This window comes from Henckelia pumila, chromosome 3, assembly GCF_033568475.1.
Source record: "Henckelia pumila isolate YLH828 chromosome 3, ASM3356847v2, whole genome shotgun sequence".
NCBI classification, from domain to species: domain Eukaryota; kingdom Viridiplantae; phylum Streptophyta; class Magnoliopsida; order Lamiales; family Gesneriaceae; genus Henckelia; species Henckelia pumila.
This window is the reverse complement of record NC_133122.1, coordinates 50009250-50020498: the sequence shown is the minus strand read 5'-3', so window position 1 is coordinate 50020498 and position 11249 is coordinate 50009250.

Genomic DNA, 11249 nt, shown 5'->3' with positions numbered 1-11249 from the left:
CTGGATATGATATGGCCAAGAAAGACCACTCTATCCATCCAGAACTCACACTTGCTCAGCTTGGCGTACAACTGCTCATCTCGAAGAGTCTGTAGTACCAACCGCAAGTGAGAAACATGTTCTTCCGTATTACGCGAATACACCAAGATGTCGTCAATGAAGACCACGACAAACTTGTCCAAATACTCCCTGAAGACACGGTTCATCAAATCCATGAATATAGCCGGCGCATTAGTCAAACCAAATGACATCACTAGGAACTCGTAATGCCCGTAGCGAGTACGGAATGCAGTCTTGGCTACGTCCTGATCACGGACTCTCAACTGATGATACCCAGATCTCAAGTCAATCTTGGAGTAAATTGACGTGCCCTGCAGCTGGTCAAACAAGTCATCAATACGAGGCAACGGATACTTGTTCTTCACAGTGACTCGATTCAGCTGCCGATAGTCAATGCACAGCCGCATCGACCCATCCTTCTTCTTCACGAAGAGAACAGGAGCTCCCCAAGGAGATACACTAGGACGAATGTACCCCTTGTCCAAAAGATCATGTAGCTGATTTTTCAACTCACGCATCTCTGATGGAGCCAGACGATACGGTGCTCTAGAAATAGGCGAAGTACCCGGCATCAACTCTATGCCAAACTCGACTTCCCTAGCAGGAGGAAAACCCGGAATCTCATCAGGAAACACATCTGGAAATTCATCCACAACAGGAATGCTCTCTATCCCAATACTCTCAGCGGACAAATCAACTGCATAGATAAGGTAGCCTTCCCCGCCAGACTCTAGAGCTCGACAGGCTCTCAAAGCTGATACCAAAGGCATCGGGGGTCGTGCTCCCTCACCATAGAAAAAACAGCTCTCACTCCCCTCCGGATGAAAGCGTACTAATCTCTGATAGCAGTCCACTGAAGCTCGATAGGTAGTCAACATATCTATTCCCAGAATGCAATCAAAGTCGTCCATCGCCAGGACCATGAGATTCGCTAACAGAATGTTCCCTTCGAACTCTAAAGGGCAACCCATCACTAGACGCTTAGCCAAAGCAGATTGGCCCGTCGGAGTAGAAACAGACATCACTACGTCTAGTGCAATGCATGGTAACTTATGCCTCTTAACAAAACGTGCAGAAATGAAGGAATGAGATGCACCAGTGTCAATAAGTACAAGAGCAGGTATACCATAAAGCAGAAATGTACCTGCGATGACTTTCTCATTCTCTTCCACAGCCTGATCATGTCTCAGGGCAAACACCTGGCCAGAAGCTCGTGGCCTCAAATGAGAACTCCCAGCAGACTGTCCCTGCGACCTCTGCTGAACGGTGGCCTGAGAGCCCGATCCTGAACCAGAACAAGAACCACCTCCCCCAGACAGTGGACAATCTCTCCGGATATGACCAGTCTCTCCACAATGGAAACAAGCTCCAGAAGCTCTACGGCACTTGTCGGATGGATGGTTCTTCCCACAGTGATCACACTTGTCCTTCTTACCGTAACGAACAACACCTCCAGAACCAGAGGAAGAAGAAGATCTAGACTTCTTGAAAGTTTGGGCACGGGGACCCAAAGAACTAGCAGGTCTCGACTGAGAGAAAGACCTGTTTCGCCGAATGCTGTCCTCCGCCTGGTGACAACGGCTCACCAAACCCTCGTAGGACATGTCGTCGCCAACCGCTACACGGTCATGGATCTCAGGGTTAAGGCCCTGAAGGAACAGATTATACTTCATCTCTGAGCTATCAGCAATCTCGGGGCAATAGGATAACAGATCAAAGAATCTATGCTGATACTCATCGATAGACATGGCTCCCTGTCGCAGACTCAGTAGCTCGCCTGCCTTCGACTGACGGAGTGCAGGAGGAAAATACCGCTTTTGGAAAGCTGTGCGGAACTCGGCCCAGGTGGCCACTCCTCTCGCCGCAACAAAAGGTGCAGAAGTAAACCTCCACCACCTGCGCGCACGCCCATCCAAAAGATAGCCAAGTGTCTCCACCTTCTGCTCCTCGGTGCATTGGAAAGTCTGAAAAGTCATCTCCATGCGGTCTAACCAGTTTTCCGCATCCTCCGGAGACTCACCTCCAACTAAGGGCTTAGGACTCATAGCTAAGAATCGACGCACAGTGAAACGCTCGTCGTCATGGTGACGATGACGCCGTTCTCGACGAGGCTCCCGGTCGGCATCACCCCAACGCCCACCAACACTGCCATGAGAACTCTGGTCGTCACGATTTGACATCTACAAAAATACCTCAAGATGAGACTAAATCCCAAGAATTCTTTTGCATGCTCTGATACCATAAATGTAGTGACCCTTACCCGGATCTCCTACTAAACAGAACTTAGGCATGCAATTAACTTAATTAAACAGATATCAGAATAAAACTGCGAAAACCATAAACATTATACAATCCCAAGTAAAGGAATCTGTAATTTATCCAATAATATACAACCAAATCGAATAGCTGTATAAACCCAAAACAACAGTAATAAAACCTAAGCGAAGCTCCAGCTGGCCAACCACTGACTAGCCCCTCCTGGATCCACCCTCCTCGTCCAAACGCAAACCTGCCCCATGGAATAGGGTGTCCAGAAAATACAAAGTACGAGACGTGAGCATAAAACGCTCAGTGCGAGAGTATGAGTATACATGCATGCAAAGTGAACTCCCTATAGACTCGAGGTCAAGGATCAGATAACAGAGACAGACCGGGCCCTGGTATGTAGCACGCTGTGCCGTCGCTTTAGGAGGTGGCTCCCATACCGAGATAACCGTGGATACGCCGGACCCAAATCGATGGAAGTCCATCCACTAACAGGATAGGGTACAACCCTACTAACAGACATCTCGAAAGAGATACAGCAAGATGCAAATGAATGCAGCATAATATCATGGCATATAAATCATGCAGTCACATAATACATGCATACTCAGTCAGGATATCTCGAACAGTACTTTCGTACCTCAATACAGTGCAAGCTCTACCAACTCTAGGTCCACGCCTATAGTCTGCTCTACACTGCCAAATGATACTACTATCATTAAAGTGCTCTAAAAGCCTTAACTAAGCTATTGCATACTCCTAAATATTTATAGGAAGCAAAAGCTATACCTTCGTCCGTCGTTAGCCCTTTGATGTCGATGCCTCCAGAACTTGGGCACAACTCCGCTACGACTATCAAACGCCTCGCCGACCTCTGGACCAAGCCTTAAGAAGACTAGAACAGTTTCAAAAGGACTAGAAAGGAAAGGATCCTTGATCGGAACGTCCGATCCTGCCATCGGAGCTTTCGAAGATCCTGATCTGCCACGTGTCAAAATATCACTTGTTGACTCCGGATAGGGGTGATCGGAGCTTCCGATCCAACCACACGTCATGCATGGCGTAATAACATCGGTGCCTCCGATCGCTCATCGGAGCTTCCGATCGTGCCTTCGGAGCTTCCGATCCGTCCGATACCCAATTCAATTAATTAGCATTAATCCTTTAATTACTCAATTAGGGTACGGGCTACTACAAATCCTGTCCCAAATACTTATCATCCTAGCTTGTGTAATCATGAAAATTTTTCGTATGCTAACAATACTAATAAGGGTGATGGTAAGTTGTCTTTGGAGGATGTGGTTAGTACCTTTGTGCAGGAATCAGGTAAGAGAATGGCAAGAACTGAGTCTCGCCTTGACAGCTTGGAGACGCACATGGCCAACATGGGTGCAGTGTTGCAATCCATGGAGATTAGTATTGGGCAGTTGGCGAACGCACTGAAGGACAACAATCGCGGTCAGTTCCCTAGCAATACTGAGGTGAATCCCAAGGAGCAGTGCAATGCCATCGAAGTGCGGAGTGCCAAAGACGTTGGAGTCCAAATTCCTACTGTTGCGGATAAGAAACTTGAGGAAAAAGTTGAGGAGAAAGAGAAGGAGCTTGAATCTGAGCCAAAACCGATGTACAAGCCTTCACTTCCATACCCGCAAAGGTTCAAGAAGAAAGCATTGGACGAGCAATTTTCCAAGTTCTTGGAGATTTTTAAGAAGATTCACATCAACATTCCCTTTGTTGAAGCTTTGGAGCAAATGCCGAATTATGCGAAGTTCATCAAGGAGGTGATGTCCAAGAAGAGGAGGCTGCTAGAGAACGAGGTAGTGAATTTAACGGAAGAGTGCAGTGCGGTGCTCCAAAAGAAGATGCCACAAAAGCTTAAGGATCCAGGGAGTTTTACTATTCCTTGCACTATTGGCTTTTCTTATTTTAATAATGCACTTTGCGATTTAGGAGCTATCATTAATCTCATGCCTTTGTCTGTTTTCAGGAGCTTAGGACTTGGTGAGGTGAAGCCCACCATGATCGCGTTGCAGTTGGCTGATCGATCTATCACATATCCGCTTGGAATCATTGAAGATGTTTTGGTAAAAGTAGATAAATTTATTTTTCCAGCGGATTTTGTTGTGTTAGATATGGAGGAGGATGCAAACATGCCCCTGATATTGGGGAGACCTTTCTTGGCCACTGCCGATGCCAAGATAGAGGTGAAGAGAGGTGCATTGTCGATGGGTGTGGACGGTGAGAGTGTAATTTTTAATATATTCATGAAGTCATCTAACACCCCTATTGAAAAATTATGCTTGATAGAGCCGGTTATAAAGTTGGAAGGTCGTTCAAAAGCCGACATTGCGGTTGATTTATCGAATGAGAGAGCGCCAAAACCACCAAAGAAGGCCACGAAAAAAGCAAAATTTAAAAGGCGGTTCGTGGAATTTATTTGGCGAGTGAAAGAGAAGGGGAAGATCTAACACCGGTCAAAGTCGGGCTGACGACTTTAAACCAAGCGCTACTTGGGAGGCAACCCAAGCATTTTTATTTTATTTTATTTGCTTTTATTTTCAGTTTATTTAATTTTTTTTTATTTTCATTTTTTTGAGCTTAATTTTTCTTAATTTTCAAAATTTTTCAGGCTCTAGAAATCTCAAAGTCGAGCAGACGGTGCGCCCGCCCCATTTATCAGAGCGCCCGCGCCTTACCTGGATGAAATTGGAGTTGTTTGCGAATTAAAGGCGCGGCCGAGCCATTGCTCTCGAGCGCACGCGCCTCTCCTTCATTTCACTAAGTCAAGAACATCGCCACATCAAGCGCTATCGTGCTCCCTCTACAGCGCCAATCTAAGCGCTATCGCCCTCTATACCCGCGCAAGAATCAAGCGCTATCGCTCTCCGGAACCGCGCTACACGAGGCGCCATCGCGCAACTTGAAAGGCGCAAGATCTTGCGTTATCGCGCATGTCAACCGCGCTAATCAAGCGCTATCGCTCTCCGGAACCGCGCTACACGAGGCGCTATCGCGCAACATCTGAGATTTAAAAGCCTAATCTGCTCCTCCCAGACTTCAGAAGTCACGATCTCTCTTTTGAGTCCCGCTCTAAATCTCACATTTTGGCACAATCATCGGAAATCTTGCACTTAACAAAATATCATCATCTCTGGGATTTTGATCTTCATTACAAGGCCATCGTAAATCTGGGATTCTCATAATTTGATCTTTCTCCATCCACGCCTCGCACAGAACATGGGAATCTACCGGGGTTTGGGACGTTTTCTTTCTTGAACGGTACAAAGCTAAAATTTTATCTATTATATTTATGCCGTGATAAAAGTTGGTGTATTGAGGCTGTTTGAGTGTTTGAATTGTGGGGTGAAGAACGTTTGGCAGTGAACTTTATATATTATTGCATGCCAAGTGTTTGTTAAATTGCTTGGGTTAAAGTTGTGTTTGCACATTGCTGGAGTCGGTTGGAGTTTAGTGTTGGGATTGTGAGAATTCCATCTGTAATTGATTTGAGTTGAATTATTGAGATACAATGCCCCCGAAAACCAAAGGGAAGGGAGCAATTTCTTCTGCTCCATATTATAAACACAGATTTTGGAATGCCATAGCAGAGGAGTATTGTTTTGATGTAATGGAGAGAGGGATGCACAAAGAAAGAGGAATGAGTTTGAGAGAGCATAGTGCACCGGCGTTAATTGAAGCTAAGAGAAAAGGTTGGGAGACATTTGTTAGGAGTCCACCAGATGATGTTATATCATTGATTCATGAGTTTTATGCAAAATTGATGGTCAAAGACGTGAATCTGAAAGTTCGAGTTCGAGGAAAATTGGTGTCTTTTGATAAGAGTACAATTAACAGTCTCTATGAAATGCCGGATTTGGACATTTCTGATGATGAGTATGAGGTATTTAAGAATGAGTCATATCCAGAGAATATTGTAATTCAGACTTTGTGTCATGATGGGGCGGAATGGAAGAGGAATGCAAAGGATGAAGCTGTTATATTTCCATCCATCTTTCTTCGCAGAGAAGCGAATAATTGGCATGAGTTTGTAGCTGCCAGAATTTTGCCATCTGGACATACATCCGATGTGACTAAGGTTAGAGCTGGTCTTGTGTACTGCATTGTCACTGGAAAATCTGTTGATGCTGGGAGGGTGATTCAGGAGTCTATTATTGCTGCAGTTAGGGGTTCCTCGACTATCAGTTTACCCCACTCGTCTTTGATTACTCAACTTTGCCGGTTAGCTGGTGTTGTGTGGGATGATACGGAGCAGATTCTTCCAATTCAAGGTCCTATAAGAATTACTGGTGCACTGAGACGGGATAAGAAGAAGAAAGCAGCCAGTACTTCTGAACAGGCAGCTGAACCACCGCAGCCCTCTGAGCCACTACCACACTTTGAGCCAGCACCTTCCCATTTGGAAGGACCTATGTCACTACCGACGCATCCGGCCACTGAGTATTCTACTCGTGATGATTATATGGCCGTGCTTACTCAGATGAAGAAGCAGTGGAAGATGATGCGAGCACATATGACATATATGCATGACTTCACTGCCGCTCTCGCCCAGAATTATCCGCCCACTGTTGTGCCTTATCCACCTCCTCCACAGTGGTCTTCTGATGATACTGCTGCTGCTGCACCTTCTTTCCATGGAGATGATGATGATGACGTCGAGTCCTGATGCTCGATGTCGAAGGTATGAGTCTCTTGTTCTTTTTATTGTTTTTAATCATTAGGAACAATGATTACATAAAGTTTTTTTGGGGGGGGGGGGTGAATCAATGTTTGATTTAGTTGTTTGGAATGTTTGATTTAGTTGTTTGGTTGAAAGTTGAGTTTTGAATTTCATTGATATAATTTTTTGTTGAGTTTAGTTGTTGTGTTAGTTGAGTTGAGTTTAAAGAAGTCAAGAAAGAAATGGATGCATGGTTGATGAAAAATATTTTTGTGCTATAACTGAAATCCATGATTGTCTACCTATCTGACAAATATTTTTGAAAAAAAAAATGGAACCAATTGGATGAACAATTTCCTATAAACTCTGTGATTAATACTTGAATCTGATTTTTGAGACATACAAACATAGATATGATTGAGGCATTATTTGAAATTTTTGGGCCTAATTTTCATTGAATTTATCCTTTGTTGCCCATTTGAGCTTACACGCATATTAGTACATTGAGGTACGAGAAAATCTGAAATTTTTGTGAAAATCATCGTTAACTGCTGATGATTATTCTTTTCTGCACTGATTAAATTTGTATGATTTAATTGTGGATTGATACTTGTCTAGAACTAGTTCGAATACTCTTCGAGGCGAAATACGGGCAATACTGAGATTAGGGATGATTTAGGCAATTTTTCTGAATTCGTTTGAGCCTTTCAAGCTACCTGTTAATATTTTATCCCTAGTACCTTGTTTGAGCTTTATTGAAAATCGAATGGCATGCGTGTAAACGTGTGATTAAACCCCCATTCGTCATTATTTCAAGGTCCTACATTGACTACCTAAATAGCCTATACACTATTTCCAACCTTTAAGGGAGTAATTTGAATGCTAAATTATTATATGCTCCTAGATTTATTTGTGAAAAATGGAATGGTGTGGTGGATGAATTGAAAAAAATAAAAAAGGTAGTAGAGAAAAAAAAATAATGATGAAAGTTGAAAAGAGTTGTGAAAGAAGATGAAGTTGAAAAAAAAAATTAATGAAGTGAATTGAAGAGAAAGAGTGTGAAATTGTGAATGAAAAAGGAGTCATAATTAGAGTTTGATAAAATTATAAATTACTCCTTATTTTGAATTCTTATCCTTCGTTTTGTAGCCATGAGCCAGGCCTTACATTATGAGTCAATTAAGTCCTATTGACCGAGTCTCATTTGCCTAATATACTAGTGGAGAAGAGTTGCGAGAATTTAGCCTATGGACTGTTGATTGATGCTTTTAATGATTATGAATTTTGATCTAAACACGCACACACTATTATTCGTTGAATTAACCCTAATTGTGAGTGTTTTTAATAAATATCCTTTATTTGATCCTATTCTACCTTGAAAAGTCCTCATGATCTATGAATGTTTGAATTGAATTTGGAGAATGGTGTTTTGAACTTGAGTTGCGGAGATTGTGAGTTTATGCGGTTAATTTGTTATGGTTGAAAACTTTTAAGTGTTAGTAGGTGTGACATGATTGGATTTGATATTTTTGAAATCATTGCTGAGGCCATTGCTCCATAATATTTCTTGACTATTCTTGTTGGTTTTTGAGAGAATGAGTTTTTGGAATTTAATAGTTTTGCTCGGGACTAGCAAAAGTCTAAGTTTGGGGGTATTTGATAAGTGTATTTTATACACCTAATTTATATATGATTTTAATTGTTAATTTCTTGTTTTGAGCAGATTTATGCTGTGTCGTGTTGTTTTTGTGCTTGCAGAGAATTATTGAATTATTGTGAAAAAGAGAAGAAAAATGATTTAAAGAAAAAATGGAGAAAATGAATTAAAGGATAAAAGAAATGGAAGAAGAAAGAGCGAAGGAGAAAAGAAAAGAAACGTATAGTAAAGAGATGTTAATGGGCTTTCTTAATGGGCCTCTTATCAGCGTTCCTTGTTAGCGCTTCTTCAAGAGCTATCGCGCCGTTCATAGAGCGCCCGTCCGATCGAGATTTGGAAATTTTATTTATTTCGGGCAATTAATTCTTGGGCTTGATTTTGTGGGCTTTTGTACGCAATATAAAAAGGAATTCTTATCAGAGAAGAAGAAAGAGAGCTGCCACTCATAACACATTAAAAAGCAGAGGGTTTTGATCGAGATATTTTCCTGGAGATTTTCTGGAGCTTAACTTGAAGAACGAAGACGGAGTTCGATAGTCCGGACACGGCGTCGACGACGGATTTGTTTCTTTTATCTTTATTTATTTAATTTTGAATATGTTTGGATTTATGATTTATTGTTTTCAGAATTTTATTATGAACTAATTTTTATAGTCTAGAGGTCGGATGGAACCTGGTGTAGACACTTTCATGAATTATTGATTTTATTGGATTGAGTTTCTTCTATTAATTGTTTTTTCTAGAATTAATTATCTTTTTAATTATCTGATCAATAATTAATTTGTTATATTTATTTGAAATCATTGCTCGGGAGAGGGGATTTTGAATAGGACATTAGAAAATACACTGTTAATTATTTATACAGCTCGGGAGAGTGTATGATTTTAACAGAGCTTTTAAAAAAGAACATTGTTTTGTGATAGATCACTGCGATAAATTCTTAATAGGAATATTGGAATTGAATTATAGTTGATAAACATTATTTGTTGCTCGGGAGAGGGAAATAATAAACTTAAGTGTTCTTGGCTATTAATTGACTGGAATTCATGAAACTAAATTAATTAGGATTGATTGTTGTTGAAACCAGGTGAAATCTATACCTCTAGACCATTTTTCTCTGATTGATTTTTAATCTGAAAGTGGTGTGCGTGCTTTTAAATCTCTTAATTATTTTATTTTTATTGCAAAATTCTCAAAGTTTGATTTTCTAGATAAAGTTTGGACTATTTTAATTACAAGCACTAAATATTTTCATTTTACTCCCTGTGGGATCGATATCTGATTTAATCACTATATTAAAATTTGACACTCGTACGCTTGTGAGGAATTTTCACAACATCTTCAATTCCCAATTTCTCTAGCCACCCCCTGCACCCACACTCCCCCGCCACAAAATAAAGTGACTCCACGGCGGCGGCGACACGCCCCAACCTGCAACTTGAAAAGCCCACTTTCAGCCGGAGATCATATTGGTCATTTCATATAACTGAACCAAATTAATATATACATAATAATAGTATGAGGATGAATTTGGTTATCAATTGTATCTAATATTTTACATCAATTATAAAAAAATTGTTAAAAAAAGATGTACGTACTTGAAAATAAATGTGATTTAAAGATTTTTTTTTACTCGAAGTTTGTTTTCGAAAAAAACATTATAACAAAATTATTATTGAGTGGTTATAATTGGCCGGACACTCTGGATTTGAAGTCATTTTCAAGAATGGAGAAAAGTTACAGCATGCTAAGTAGGTAGATGCCTCTGAAATACTTGCACCAGTTTTCAGTGTTTATTATTAGTAATAAAAACAAATCAATAAATTATAATCAATCATCATAATATATATGCTACGTATTTATATATTATATATATTTTATTAAAGCAAAGAGCTGTCGAATGTGAGCGAGAAGTCCATTATTTAAACTTGATAATTAATGTTTGAAAACAAACATGTTGCTCTGATAAGATATGTAAGATAAAACAGAGAAAACAAGTTGATCAAGTTCTGGTGCAATGGAAGAATCATTCAATAGAAGATGCAACTTGGGAGATAGCCGACGACCTCACATCTCAGTTTCCTGACTTTCGTCATGAAGATAAGACTTAAGCGGGGGAGGGTGGAATTGTTATGAACCCAAATGAAGTGGGCTCTGATAAGAGGCCCGTTATAAAACATGTTTACTCTAGGAAGAAAGCTCATACGTAGAGGAATATATTGTAGGGAGATGATGGTAGTGATTATTCAGTTTCTTTTGCATGTGAGTATTACTAGCTTTCAGCTAGGGCGAGAAACTTGTACAGAGGGAAACCTCTGGGATTTATCTTCTTTTATTCGATATATACTCTATCATTTCATTATAAGATGAATGTTCCCTTGCACCCTAGGGGTGCAGGGGAACTTCCTGTTGAAAATATATATAAATATATATTATTATTTATTGTTGAATGTTGAAGGTTGAAAGTTGAAAATTGAGTTGTAAAATATTGAAAATTAGTGTGTGATGATGTAATTAATGATGTATTAATTTTTGACTAATCTCCAATTGAGATCTATAAATAGGTCTCTCCATTTGTGTAGAAAAACA